Consider the following 15,425-nt stretch of genomic DNA (forward strand, 5'->3'; position numbering starts at 1 on the left):
CAGATTAAAGAACTTATAAGAAGTATCTAAGGAACTGTCATTGAAGATAGAAAGGGGGGTGAATGGTCTGAACTTACAGCCTTAAACAAGTAATGGATGCTAGAGGGAAAAGATCCAACCAGTCTGCATTAGTTAATCCCCTATCCAGTCTCACTTCTATTTTCCTATCATGTTTCTGTTTATTACACCATGTAAAAGGTGGATCCTTAAATCCTAAGTCCAGGAGACCGGAATCCGCAATGATATTCCTAACGTTTTGAACGGGTGTGGTTGAGAAATTGATAGGATTACCTCCTTTCTTATCAGAGTCGTCTAGAGTTAAGTTAAGATACCCTATGAGCATCCAGGGAGTAGTGACTTCTTTAGCCATTTCCTCGACAAATAGCCAGTCCTTTAGTCTTTTAGCTCTTTCTGGATTCCCATAAAAAGAAAGAGTAGATTATTTCAGTGTCTACGTTATTTACGAAGGTAGTAATGATGGTGTGCATCATTTGCCGAGACTGGTGCAATATTTCCACCTTGAGATTGTCCCTCTAGGCTAGTCCTAACCCACCGGTGGCACGGAGCAGGAGTTAGAGAAGCCACAGGCTAGAAATGTGGCTTCCAAGAAGCTATCCTTGGCTCTAGTTTCAGAGAGAAAAACGATATCATGTTGAAGAGAGTGTTACAGCATAGCTCGGTTGAACCCACCAAACGTTGATATGTCAAGTTTGGTTTTCATATTTTAGTGAATCAATACTCAATTAAAGAGTCGCTTGATTGTGTAACTAGAGACAACTTCGTATAGGTTAGACTAGAAAGATTAAGATTCTGAGACATACAAGTATTACTCGAAGACTTGTAGAATGTGAAGAAGTAACAAGCTACAACGACAACATCATCCTTCCTCTTGAGGTTAGTAATATTTTGACTTGAACTGTTTCATTCCTAACGTCTCTTTCAAGTCATGCTATATTGAAAACATAACTGCGAAGATGTGAATGATTATACTCTAGTAGTAAGACATGATCACGTGATCATAGTGTTAAGGAATTAGAATACGAAGTATAACGCTTTTCTTTTGAACTTCGTATATAAGACATCAACGTAATCGTATGAATGCTAGTAAAGGTGAAGATTTCGTCCTAGGAAACAATGTTTACATTTGTTTAAAGGAAGTACATTCATGAACTTGTTTTATCAATCGAAAGGGAAAGCGCTAGGCTTATTGGTATTGTTATTCATTGCATATCTTTGGATTACCAATATGTGTGAGTTAATAGAACTGATCATAACTTTTTATGTATCTTGGTAAAATTAGTCACAGTGCCTGACTTATGTATTGGTATGAATTTTATTAGTGTAACCGATCCTAAGTAATCACCTAAGATGGTACGATCGATATTTGTAATTGGTGTAACCGATCCTAGTAATTGGTATGACCAATCACAAAAGAGTTGAGTAATTGATCCTTGTAATTGGCGTAACCGGTCCTGGTAATTGGTGTAACCGATCCTAGTGACTTGTGTAACCGATCACAAGTAATACCATGAGAATATGGTAACCGGTCCTGTTAATTGACGTAACCTATCCTGGTAACTGATGTAACCGGTCCTAGTAACCATATTAAGGTAGAATAGATCCTTGTGTTTGGTAGAACCGTAAACTCATGATTAGTGTATTGATATTTGATCAATCACATAGTTGTTCTTGGAATAAAGATGAACCAATTCTAAACTTGTTTGGAAGTGTGGTATAATCGATTCCAAGATTGTAAATATGAAAGAGGATTTACAAAGAAAAGATCTCGACATACTTTGAACATGATCAGTAACTCTTATATTTTATTGTTCAAAGATATTCCTTAATTACTCAATGAGATCCCAGACCAAAATAAATTAAGAATCTTTTAATTAAGGTTGTTAGTTTTATAAGCTTTTAATTACCAGCAATTAAATGCACATCTCTGGAAAAATAAAAATTGGTAATTTGCATTTACTAATTGGAGATTTTCTAGTGATATTTCAGAAATATTGGACAAAGCATTTCCAGGAATTATGAAAACCGATTTGCGCATTTATTGCATATCTTAAGAATAATGCGGTTTTGGAAATTCCTTGGTGTCCAAACATCCTTGGTTTATAAATAACCAAGTTTGCATTTCAATCAAACTATCCTAAGAGCCAGGAAAAACTTCATCTTTTTGTTGTTTCTGGTGGAGTCGTCTATTCGGAGAGGAAAGTACCCTAATTAGGAGAAATCTTACAGCCGCTCGTTTAAAGACTTATGTGGGATCAAGAAGCGATCTACGAGTACCGTTGGTGGGAAACTGGATAATTGCGGTTTATTTTAGTTTTCGATTGATTTTATTGAATAACGGTTGTTGAACTGTGATTGCACCTAGTTTGTTTATTCTTGAGAATCTTCTCTTCTGATATAAGATTCACTCAAACTAGATCGAAATATCGACGGGATCCTTAGAACTGTTTGTAGATCTAAAGACGTCTTGTGATAATCCATTATTAACAGACTCCGTTCTGTGGGTGATTGATCACAAGAGATTCAAGTGGTGTTGTGCAGGTGTTTATTGAAGATTAAAGAATATTTGAAGACAAAGAAGACTTCTGATTTGGATTTTATATCTTTGGGTGTGCACAAACCTTGATCGGCTGGGATCCAACTTGAATCAGATTTGGTCGATTGATTAGTTGTGTAAGATCGCCATCACCTTATAGTTTCTTGTTTGATTCTATATTGATTGATTGCAAATCTAAACTCTGCTACTTCGGTAGTTGTTGGATAGATTGATCTGACCAGGCAAAGGAGTTTATTGGTTAAACAAGATATCTTCATCTGAAAGAATCAACAAAGTTGTTACCAAACAGATTTGTTGTTCCTTTACTGTTTGGAATACGATCTAAAGGAATTGTTCCAGTGCGTGCACTTACTGAATATCGGAAGCGCGGTGATACTGAAGAAACTAGGTGAACTATAGGCTTAGTTGCTTGGTCTCAACCATACGAAGTTTGTTAGATTTTGTATAACAGATTAATTCTGAGAGCATTCAATTCTGGACTAGGTCCCGGGGTTTTTCTGCATTTGCGGTTTCCTCGTTAACAAAATCTTGTTTTGTCTTTTACTTTTCTATTTCCGCAATTATAATTGTTTATTATAATTAAAAGTAAAATACACAAACGTTAACTTTGTATTACTTGATAGTGATCCTATAGAGTTTGATTAAGTCTGAACTTATTATCAAGTAATCACGCTTTGATTGTTGTATTGTCTCGATATCGTATCCATAGACGATCACACAAAGTGTGAATACCGAATTGTTGTATTGTCTAGACTTTGTCCATAGACAATCACTTTAGGTAAGAGGACTTATAGGTGGATAAATAAAAGATTGTGGTGTATTTGGTATCCTCGTCTTTTCAGAGAGATACAAAGTTTATTAAGATGAGGGACGGTTGATTTTGAACCTAATCCTTGACAGTTCCATGCTAGGATATTCATTCTTATATAGAAAGCAGAGTGTAATAGATAAAAATACCTATTTAACAGAACTACCTACCTATTCGGGAGTCTCTCTAGGAAACTGTCTAAAAAACAAAGAGATGGATAAGAAGCACAGATAACCCCTAGACGAAGAACTAAAATAATTAGAAAGCAGTTGGTATGGAGAGAAAAGGATAATATAACGAATTTATTAAATAATTTAAGCAAAACTAATTAGTGCATAAGCAGTTAAGTATAAACGAATAATGATAGAGCTGGGCCTAAGCTAGTAACAGAAAATAGACTTTTAAAGTTGTTGGGAGCCTAGAAATTGGACAATAAATAGCAAATTATACTAAGATATGACTGATTTAGAAAACACAACTGTTTTAGCTAGCTGAAACAGTCAATGGCACAAAAGTATCCTTGCAGGGATGAAGTAAGGAAACTAAGACCAAATGCAATGATTTATGGAAATTTATGCTATAGGATTGTCATTACTTAATAACTACAAACAATGTCATGTTAAGATATACTATATTTGATATGCACCTACAGAAGTTTGAATTGGAGAAATAATGAAAAGTAAATCAAGCCTTCCAGACAATGGTGTTCCAAACATTCAACACTAAAAATAAAAAATAAAATACAGAGCTGTGAAACCTTAATATTTAAATAATGTATCCCACACATTCAATTTTAGCAAGCAAAGTACGGCTAGATTAAAACGAAAATAAAAGTAGAATATGTTAGAGCATTGCTCGGTTGAACCCACCAAGCGTTGGTATGTCAAGTTTGGTTGTCATATTTTAGTGAATCAAAACTCATGTTAATAGTCGCTTGATAATGTACTAGAGTTAAACTTCGTATAGGTTAGCTTGAAAGCATTAGGATATGAGACATTACAAGTATTGCGAAGTGTTGAAGATGTGAAGAAGCAAGGAGCTACAACGACAACAATCATCCTTCCACTTGAGGTTAGTGATATCTGACTTGAAATGTTTCATTCCCTAATGTATCTTTCAAGTCGTGCATATTGAAAACATAACTGTGAAGCATATATGAACTCTCGATAGACATAGTATTAAGGAATACAATAAGAGGTTTATTGCTTAACCATTAAAATTTGTAGATAAGACATCGCCATAATCATTTGAATGCTATTGTGATTATGTATGGGTATGAGGTGAGGATTTCATCCTAGGGAACAATGTTTACATGTGTTCTAAGGAAGTAAGTTCATAAACTTGTTTGTGGACCGAAAAGGAAATTTCCAGGAGTTATTGGTTTTGTTATTCACTGCATATCTTATGAACAACCAATATGTGTGATAGAATATAACCTCTCACAACTTGTTGTGTTCTTGGTAGAACTATACACAAAGTCCTGACTTTTGTATTGGTATAACTTTTATTAGTAAAACCAATCTTAAGTAATCACCTGTGGTATGATCGGATTATGTCTGCCTTGAGGAAAGGGAACCGATCCTAGTAAGGGAAAGGGAACCGATCCTTGTAAGGGAAAGGGAACTGATCCTAGTAAGGGAAAGGGAACCGATCCTTGTAAGGGGTACAGTACATCAAAGGGAACTAATCCTTGTATGGGGGTGCATCAAGGTTTATAGCAGAAAGGGGAACCGATCCTATGGACATGTGCAACACATATAAGTTAGATACCATATATCCTAGTACCTAGTCAACCGAATCTTTGGGAAGCTAGTGTGACTATGCATAGTACTCACATGGAGGTAAAACCGAAACTTGTTTTCGTAGAATCATAAACCCATGATTGTGATTGAATGTTGGTTTGATCAATCACATTGTTCTTGAAAGTCATATGAACCAATTCTAAACTTGTTTGGAAGTGTGGAAAATCGGTTTCAAGGTTGTAAGTGTGAAAGTGAACTTACAAAGTAAAGATGTCGACAAACTTTGGACACGTGCTGTGAATGTTTATTTATGTAATTGTTCAAAGATATTCCTTAACGACAAAGGGAAGAGAATCCCAGGATCAAAACATAAGTAAGTTAAGAATCTTTTAATTAAGGTTATTAATTTCACTTTGTTTGGAAATTACAGAATTAGTAATGTGCATTTACTAATTAGATTTTCCGAGAGATTTCGATTGTTATTTTTGGACAGAGCATTTCCAGGAATTATGGAAACCGAATTTGTGCTTTAATGAATATCTTGAGAAAATTTTCGGTTTTGGAAATTCCTTGGTGTCAAAACTTCCTTGTCTATAAATACACGAAGTTTTCCTTTCTAGCAAACCAATCCTTCGTAACAACAGACTTCCTCTTTTATCTTTGTTACTGGTGTAGCCGCCTATCACAGAGGAGAGTAGTCTAAATAGGTGAAATCTCTTACGACCGCTCGTTTTAAAGTCTTCTTTAGGATTGAGAATCTCTAGCACGACCCGTTGGTGAGAAACTAGATAATTGCGGTTTATCTTTGTTTTCGATTGATTTGATTGACTAACGGAGGTTGAAATCTGATTGCACCTAGTTTGTTTATTCTTGAGAATCTTATCTTCTGATATAAGATTCACTCAAACTAGTTCAGAGTTTCGACAGGGATCTTTAGACTTTTGTTAGTTCTAAAGACGATCTTATGATAATCCATTGTTAACAGACTCCATTCTGTGTGTGATTGATCACAAGAGATTCAAGTGATTGTGTGCAGGTTTTTATTGAAGATTTAAGAAGATTTGAAGACAAAGAAGATATTGAAGATCTGACTTGGGTTTTATAATCTTTGGTGTGCACAATACTTGTTTGGGTAAAAGAGAATCCAATTAATAATCGGTTTATCCTTGTGGTAGATTGGATTGATTAATTGAGTAGATCGGCATCAACACGGTTCTTCGGTTAAAGGTGTTGTTGGCTTAATCTTAATCGATTTCCTTTGGGTGATTGAACATAAGATAGATCTAGACCCAACGAAGGAGTTTATGTTAAGATAAACGAAAGAGCCTTTGTCCGACTCATATCACTTGGTTGAATAGAGTTGATACCAAACAGATTTCTTGTTCCTTTACTGTTTGGAATACGAACCAAAGGGATTGTTCCAAGTATGTGACTTATTCATAAGTCGGAGGCGTGGGAATACAAACGGAACTAGGTGAACTATAGGGTTAGTTACTTGGTCTCAAATATACGAAGTTAAGTGTAATTTTGTGTAGCGGCTTAATCCTGAGAGTATTCAATTCTTGACTAGGTCCCGGGGTTTTTCCTGCATTTGCGGTTTCCTCGTTAACAAAATATTGCTGTGTCATTTACTTTTATTTTCCGTATTATAATTGTTTTATTATAACTAAAGTAAATTATACAAACGTTAATTCATATTTACTTGATAAGAAATCCTATTGTGTTTGGTTAAGTCCGAACCCTTGTATCAAGTAAACATACTTCATTGTTGTATTGTCTCAATCTCGTATCCATAGACGATCACACGAAATGTGAACCGATTAGTTGTATTGTCTCGACTCTGCCCATAGACAATCACTTTCGGAGAAAGGACTTATAGGTAGGAAAAGTTTTAGCTTGAGGTATAATTGGGTACCCTCACCTTTTCAATTGGTATCAGAGGAGGCAAACACAAAAAGTTCTAACAATCTGTGTTTGATGCGATCCAACCTATAAGATATGGGCCAAGGAAAAGTTAAGCGAGAGCGATGACTTAAGAAAGGCTCAGTTAACGTATCGCAGGACGTTGAAAGTTTTGATTTTAAGAAATGCTTAAAAAGAGTTTCTTCATCAAGTTCTACTTGCTCTTATGAGAATAAGTCTGAATGTTCTCTAGACGAGACTAAGTTAAGCCCTATATTCGAAATCAATGATTCGGACTCTGAAATATATCTTTTTAATAACGATAATTTTTTGAGTTATATGCTTGAGATTTATGATGAAAGATCAAGTGTAAAAATATCTGAACTAAAGAAATTAAACAAACAATTTCTTTTTTGTTCTGATGAACTTCTTTCAACACTTGAAAGAGAACGAGATTTAACTTTAAAGTTTGAAAATCTCAATGAAAAACATAACTTGCTGGAAGAAGAATACTCACAAAAATTGCTTATTTACCAAAAGGTATTTGAGGAAAAACAGGATGTTTCTAAAGCAATGAAAATTGAATTTGAAAGGATGCATAAAGATCACAAGAATTTTAGGGAAGATACTTCTCAACAAATACAGGATCTTGAAGAAAAACTTGCTGAATCTGATGCAAGGATTAACTCTCAACAAAAGAGTTTTGAAGAGAAAGAAGGTGAATATCTCTCCCGAGAAAAACGCCTTGAGGCTGATCTAGCAAGTGCTCTTATAAAATCAAGATATTGGAAGAAGAAAATTTGGACCTTAAAAATTTCAATGCCAGCTCAAATAATTTAACCTCAATGTTAGAAGCAAATATAAATCATCGTGATACACTAGGATTGGGCTATAAGGTAATATATGCTTCAAATATTAGCAAAGAGGTAAAATTTATTAAAGCTACAAATTCTTCTCAATCAGAGGCTTCCAATGATGACAACGATTCTCTTATTTCTTGTAAAGAAGAAAAGTCTGTCAAGCCTAAGAATAATGTTCAACCAGCAGCAATTAAAGAGAGTACTTCTGCTAATGTCAAGAAAACAACAATGTTGAACAAGGATCAGAAGAAGAAAACTCATCGTGCTCCAATGCAAGAAGATCCACAAAGAGGTAACATTAAAACATACTTTGTATATTTATACTAAGCATTGTTTTTATTGTGGTCATAAAGGAAACTTGCAATGGGGATGCAAAGTTCGTAAGATGCAATATGCACTTTCTAGTGTATCAAATGAATTGTCTAAGTTTTCTCCTCATAAGAACTCAGATCGGCATTGTCCTAAGTTTAGGAAACATAATTATAATAATGATAGTTCAAATTTTGCATATCACTCGACAAGTTCATTTCATAAAAGGCCTAATTATAGAAAGAGAGATGACTTTTTATATGCAAAAAAAAAGATCTGATGTTCCAAATTGGAAGAAGGGTGATTAGCAAAATGTTCAAAAGGACAATGATCCTAATGGTATAAAGGAGAAAGCTGCTACTGCGAAACCCAACTCTAAATGGGTCCCAAAGTCCTCCATAGCCAAGAAGGGACCAAAAGTTAGTCACAAGAATGACTCTCAGCTGTTAATTGTTGGTGACAATAATTACAAGAGTCTTCTTGAAAGGCTAAAGAAAGACATTATGTCCGAAATCTCTTGTACTAGTAAAGATTTTGATAATGACACTCTTCATCACAAGTCAAAGAAGAAAAACAAGAGATGGAACAAGAGAAAACAAACCAAGCAAGAGGTCAAGAATGATGATTCGGTCTTAGTCACTCGTGACGTACAAGACAAGGATCAACTTAACAAAACCTAGTTGTGTTAGAATGTGCATGCTCACCTTAGTGCTCAATATTTTTAAAGGTGAGGAAGCACATGAAAAACTGAGAAAATGATCTCTCGATTATTAAATGACTAATTAACATCTTTAGGGAGATTTATTTTCTTCTATACTCATACCTTCTCTATCTATTTTTGAGCTTATGATAGAAACGGTAATTTTGAGTTGATGATGTTTATATCTACTGATCATATATGTGTAGTTCTTGCTTTTGTGGTCAAAACGAGCCAAAAATCACTGAATTTGGACATCATATGCAAAAGTTATGTCAAAAAAAAAAAACAGTTTACCGTTGTGATCCGTCACAAGTAACACTTGGGGTACCAATCCTAGTGATAGGTGCAAAAGAGGAAGAGATCCCATGAACATGTTCAGTAATTTTTGTTATTGGGGGAAGAGATCCTATGCACATGTGCAGCACGGCTTTAACTATATGGAAGAAGTGAAAAACTGTTTTGCCCATAACTTCTTCGTCCGAACTCGGAATGACCTCATTCTTTTTGCGTTGTTTTGATATTTCAATTTCCTACAAGATTGAGGTAATTGGAATACTTGATTTTATGTTTAATATTTATGGTGTATTGCAAAGTGATTTATGGGATGTTTGTTTTCGGTTTTACTACCTTAATATTTGATCCCTTATATTGTGAACCCTCATGGTTTGGGTAACTTTTTGATTTAGCGGGATTAATTTCTAGCCATAGTAGGTAGGATTTATCAAAGGATTATGATGGGTTCTAATAGAAACAGTATGTGAAAAAGTCACAATATGTTGAATCGGTTTTTGTTTAGCATAAAAACATATGTGTTTCGACGGTTTTCAACTTTTGCTTGCAATTGTTAAAACCGGTTTTCAACATTTCTCTGGTAAAAGTTGAGGTGTGTTGTTATTATTTTGGTTATGCATAAGGATGACAACGTGATGATATTTCGATATCAGTTCTCCCTGGACGAAGATGTTATCATATTGGAGAAGTGGATGCGAATTTTGAGATAACAATCTTGTTAGTTAATTGTTTTCCTGTTTAAGAAAAGCCTGAGTTTATATTATATATATTGGTTGCTTTTGCTTAAAAAAATTTAGGTTTAATTGATATTTATTCCATGATGTGTATGTGGATGTGTGTTTCAATTGGTTCATGTTAAGAAAAACTATTGTTATCTTGCTTTATTGTGTGGTATCAATCGTTTAGGCTTACAAAATTTCGGTACAATTGATGTGTGTGTGATTCAATTGCATCCGGTTAAGAAAAACTATTGTTATCTTGCTTTTGTATAGTTTCAGTGGTTTAGGCTTACAAAATTACGGTGCAATTGCGGTGCTTTTAATGTCCATGTTGTTTCAATTGCTTCCGGTTGAGGTGAATAATTATGAAAGTTGATTTTTGTTGGTTTGTATGAATTATTTATAACTTAATGAAATAATATGTGTACGAGATGAGTTGTTTAGTCCAATTCGATTCCGGATAAGAAACTAAGTTAATTTTGATCTTAGTTTGTCGTATCGAATACTACTTGTAGTTTCGGTTTTGATATTGGTTATCAGAACATGATGTGTGGAATCCTCGTGCCTAACTCTACAGGTTTGCAAGTCTATTCTGAGTTTTGTAAGATTATTTTCGTGTTGTCCTTTATTTTTTCGTTTCTTTGTCATTTTTGTGACAAACAGGGGGAGAAATATATGGAGTAAACATGTGATACTAGAATTGATTTTATATTAATTGGTATCACTAAGGAAAAGAACATTGGTACTTGAATGTTTTATCTAACGAAAGAGTGAAAGCACAGACGAAGGAGGAGTAACATGTAATATTGATTGGTATAACAAAGACGTGCAGATTGAATATCTACCTATCTTCCTTAGGGGGAGTATTAGCTTTGTTATTATAATGTCAACAACGACATTTTCAAGGATTGAACGTAAGCAGTTTTATTGTGTTGTTGAATCGTTAATCAAGTGGAGTGTAATGAGTTCTTGTAATTTGTTTATCCATATGATGTAAGATTTTTGTCACTAAATTGACAAAGGGGGAGACTGTTAGAGCATTGCTCGATTGAACCCACCAAGCGTTGGTATGTCAAGTTTGGTTGTCATATTTTAGTGAATCAAAACTCATGTTAAGAGTCGGTTGATTATGTACTAGAGTTAAACTTCGTATAGGTTAGATTGAAAGTATTAGGATATGAGACATTACAAGTATTGCGAAGTCTTGAAAATGTGAAGAATCAAGGAGCTACAACGACAACAATCATCCTTCCACTTGAGGTTAGTGATATTTGACTTGAAATGTTTCATTCCCTAACGTATCTTTCAAGTCATGCATATTGAAAACATAACTGCGAAGCATATATGAACTCTAGATAGACATAGTATTAAGGAATACAATACGAGGTTTATTTCTTAACCATTAAACTTTGTAGATAAGACATCGCATAATTATTTGAATGCTATTGTGATTATGTAGGGGCATGAGGTGAGGATTTCATCCTAGGGGACAATGTTTACATGTGTTCTAAGGAAGTAAGTTCATAAACTTGTTTGTGGACCGAAAAGGAAATTTCCAGGAGTTATTGGTTTTGTTCTTCATTGCATATCTTATGAACAACCAATATGTGTGATTGAGTATAACCGCTCACAACTTGTTGTGTTCTTGGTAGAACTATTCACAAAGTCCTGACTTTTGTATTGGTATAACTTTTATTAGTAAAACTCATCTTAAGTAATCACCTGTGGTATGATAGGATTATGTCTGCCTTGGGGAAAGGGAACCGATCCTAGTAAGGGAAAGGGAACCGATCCTAGTAAGGGAAATGGATCTGATCCTTGTAAGGGGTGCAGTATATCAAGGGGAACCGATCCTTGTATGGGTTGCAACAAGGGGAACCGATCCTATGGACATGTTCAACACATATAAGTTAGATACCATATATATGTGGGGAACCGATCCTAGTACCTAGTCAACCGAATCTTTGGGAAGCTACTGTGACTATGCGTAGTACTGGCATGGAGGTAGAACCGAAACTTGTTTTGGTAGAACCGTAAACCCATGATTGTGATTGAATGTTGGTTTGATCAATCACATATTTCTTGAAAGTCATATGAACCAATTGTAAACTTGTTTGGAAGTGTGGAAAATCGGTTTCAAGGTTGTAAGTATGAAAGTGAACTTACAAATTAAAGATGTCGACAAACTTTGAGCACGTGCTGTGAATGTTTATTTCTATAATTGTTCAAAGATATTCCTTAACGGCTAAGAGAAGAGAATCCCAGGATCAAAACATAAGTAAGTTAAGAAACTTTTAATTTAGGTTATTAATGTCATTTTCTAGGGAAATTACAGAATTAGTAATGTGCATTTACTAATTAGATTTTCCGAGAGATTTCGATTGTTTTATTTGGACAGAGCATTTCCAGGAATTATGGAAACCGAATTTGTGCTTTAATGAATATCTTTGAGAATATTTTCGGTTTTGGAAATTCCTTGGTGTCCAAATTTCCTTGTCTATAAATACACAAAGTTTGCCTTTCTATGAAACCAATCATTCGTAACAACAGACTTCCTCTTTTGTCTTTTTTACTGGTGTAGCCGCCTATTGGCTAATTAGGTGAAATATAATTAGGTGAAATCTCTTACGACAGCTCGTTTTAAAGTCTTCTTTGGGATTGAGAAGCTCTAGCACGACCCGTTGTTGGGAAACTAGATAATTACGGTTTATCTTTGTTTTCGATTGATTTGATTGACTAACGGTGGTTGAAATCTGATTGCACCTAGTTTGTTTATTCTTGAGAATCTTCTCTTCTGATATAAAATTCACTCAAACTAATTCAGAGTTTCGACAGGGATCTTTAGACTTTTGTTAGTTCTAAAGACGATCTTGTGATAATCCATTGTTAACAGACTCCGTTCTGTGCGTGATTGATCACAAGAGATTCAAGTGATTGTGTGCAGGTTTTTATTAAAGATTTAAGAAGATTTGAAGGCAAAGAAGATATTGAAGATCTGACTTGGGTTTTATAATCTTTGGTGTGCACAATACTTGTTTGGGTAAAAAAGGATCCAATTAATAATCGGTTTATCCTTGTGGTAGATTGGATTGATTAATTGAGTAGATCGGCATCAACACGGTTCTTCGGATTAAAGGTGTTGTTGGCTTAATCTTAATCGATTACCTTTGGGTGATTGAACATAAGATAGATCTAGACCCGACGAAGGAGTTTATGTTAAGATAAACTGAAGAGCCTTTGTCCGACTCATATCACTTGGTTGAATAGAGTTGATACCAAACAGATTTCTTATTCCTTTACTGTTTGGAATACGAACCAAAGGGATTGTTCCAAGTACGTGACTTATTCATAAGTCGTTGGCGTGGGAATACAGACGGAACTAGGTGAACTATAGGGTTAGTTACTTGGTCTCAACTATACGAAGTTAAGTGTAATTTTGTGTAGCGGCTTAATCCCGAGAGTATTCAATTCTGGATTAGGTCCCGAGGTTTTTCTGCATTTGCGGTTTCCTTGTTAACAAAATCTTGCTGTGTCATTTACTTTTATTTTCCGCATTATGATTGTTTTATTATAGTTAAAGTAAATTACACAAACGTTAATTCCTATTTACTTGATAAGCAATCCCATTGTGTTTGGTTAAGTCTGAACCCTTGTATCAAGTAAACATACTTCGTTGTTGTATTGTCTCGATCTCGTATACATAGACGATCACACGACGTATAAACAGATTAGTTGTATTGTCTCGACTCTGTCCATAGAGAATCACTTTCGGAGAAAGGACTTATAGGTAGGAAAAGTTTTAGCTTGAGGTATAATTGGGTACCCTCACCTTTTCAATTGGTATCAGAGGAGGCAAACACAAAAATTTCTAACAATCTGTGTTTGATGCGATCCAACCTATAAGATATGGGCCAAGGAAAAGTTAAGCGAGAGCGAAGACTTAAGAAAGGCTCAGTTAGCGTATTGCAAGACGTTGAAAGTTTTGATTTTAAGAAATGCTTAAAAAGAGTTTGTTCATCAAGTTCTACTTGCTCTTTTGAGAATAAGTCTGAATGTTCTCTAGACGAGACTAAGTTAAGCCCTATATTCGAAATCAATGATTCAGACTCTGAAAAATACCTTTTTAATAACGAGAATTTTTTGAGTTCTATGCTTGAGATTTCTGATGAAAGATCACGTGTAAAAACATCTAAACTAAAGGAATTAAGTAAACAATTTCCTTTTTGTTCTAATGAACTTCTTTCAACACTTGAAAGAGAACGATATTTAACTTTAAAGTTTGAAAATCTCAATGAAAAACATAACTTGCTGGAAGAAGAATACTCACAAAAATTGCTTATTTACCAAAAGGTATTTGAGGAAAAACAGGATGTTTCTAAAGCAATGAAAATTGAATTTGAAAGGATGCATCAAGATCACAAGAAGTTTAGGGAAGATACTTCTCAACAAATACAGGGACTTGAAGAAAAACTTGCTGAATCCGATGCAAGGATTAACTCTCAACAAAAGAGTTTTGAAGAGACAAAAGGTGAATATCTCTCCCGAGAAAAAAGCCTTGAGGATGATCTAGCAAGTGCTCTTGACAAAATCAAGATGTTGGAAGAAGAGAATTTGGACTTAAAAAGTTCAATGCCAACTCAAATAATTTAACCTCAATGTTAGAAGCAAGTAGAAATCATCGTGATACACGAGGATTGGGCTATAAGGGAATAGATGCTTCAAATATTAGCAAAGAGGTAAAATTTGTTAAAGATACAAATTCTTCTCAATCAGATTCTTCCACTGATGACAACGATTCTCTTATTTCTTTTAAAGAAGAAAAGTCTGTCAAGCCTAAGAATAATGTTCAACCAGCAGCAATTAAAGAGAGTACTTCTGCTAATGTCAAGAAAAAACCATGTTGAACAAGGATCAGAAGAAGAAGAAGAAAACTCATCGTGCTCAAGTGCAATAGGATCCACAAAGAGGTAACATTAAAACTCATACTTCGTATATTTATACTAAGTATTGTTTTTATTGTGGTCATAAAGGAAACTTGCAATGGGGATGCAAAGTTCGTAAGATGCAATATGCACTTTCTAGTGTATCAAATGAATTGGATAAGTTTTCTCCTCATAAGAACTCAGATCGGCATTGTCCTAAGTTTAGGAAACAAAATTATTATAATGATAGTTCAAATTTTGCATATCACTCGATAAGTTCATTTCATAAAAGGCCTAATTATAGAAAGAGAGATGACTTTTTAAATGCAAAAAAAAAGATTTGATGTTCCAAATTGGAAGAAGGGTGATTAGCAAAATGTTCAAAAGGACAATGATCCTAATGGTATGAAGGAGAAATCTTCTCCTGCGAAACCCAACTCTAAATGGGTCCTAAAGTCCTCCATAGCCAAGAAGGGACCAAAAGTTAGTCACAAGAATGACTCTTAGCTTTTAATTGTTGGTGACAATAATTACAAGAGTCTTCTTGAAAGGCTAAAGAAAGACATTATGTCTGAAATCTCTTGTACTAGATTGTGA

This window comes from Papaver somniferum, chromosome 11 (assembly GCF_003573695.1).
Source record: "Papaver somniferum cultivar HN1 chromosome 11, ASM357369v1, whole genome shotgun sequence".
Taxonomy (NCBI): Eukaryota; Viridiplantae; Streptophyta; class Magnoliopsida; order Ranunculales; family Papaveraceae; genus Papaver; species Papaver somniferum.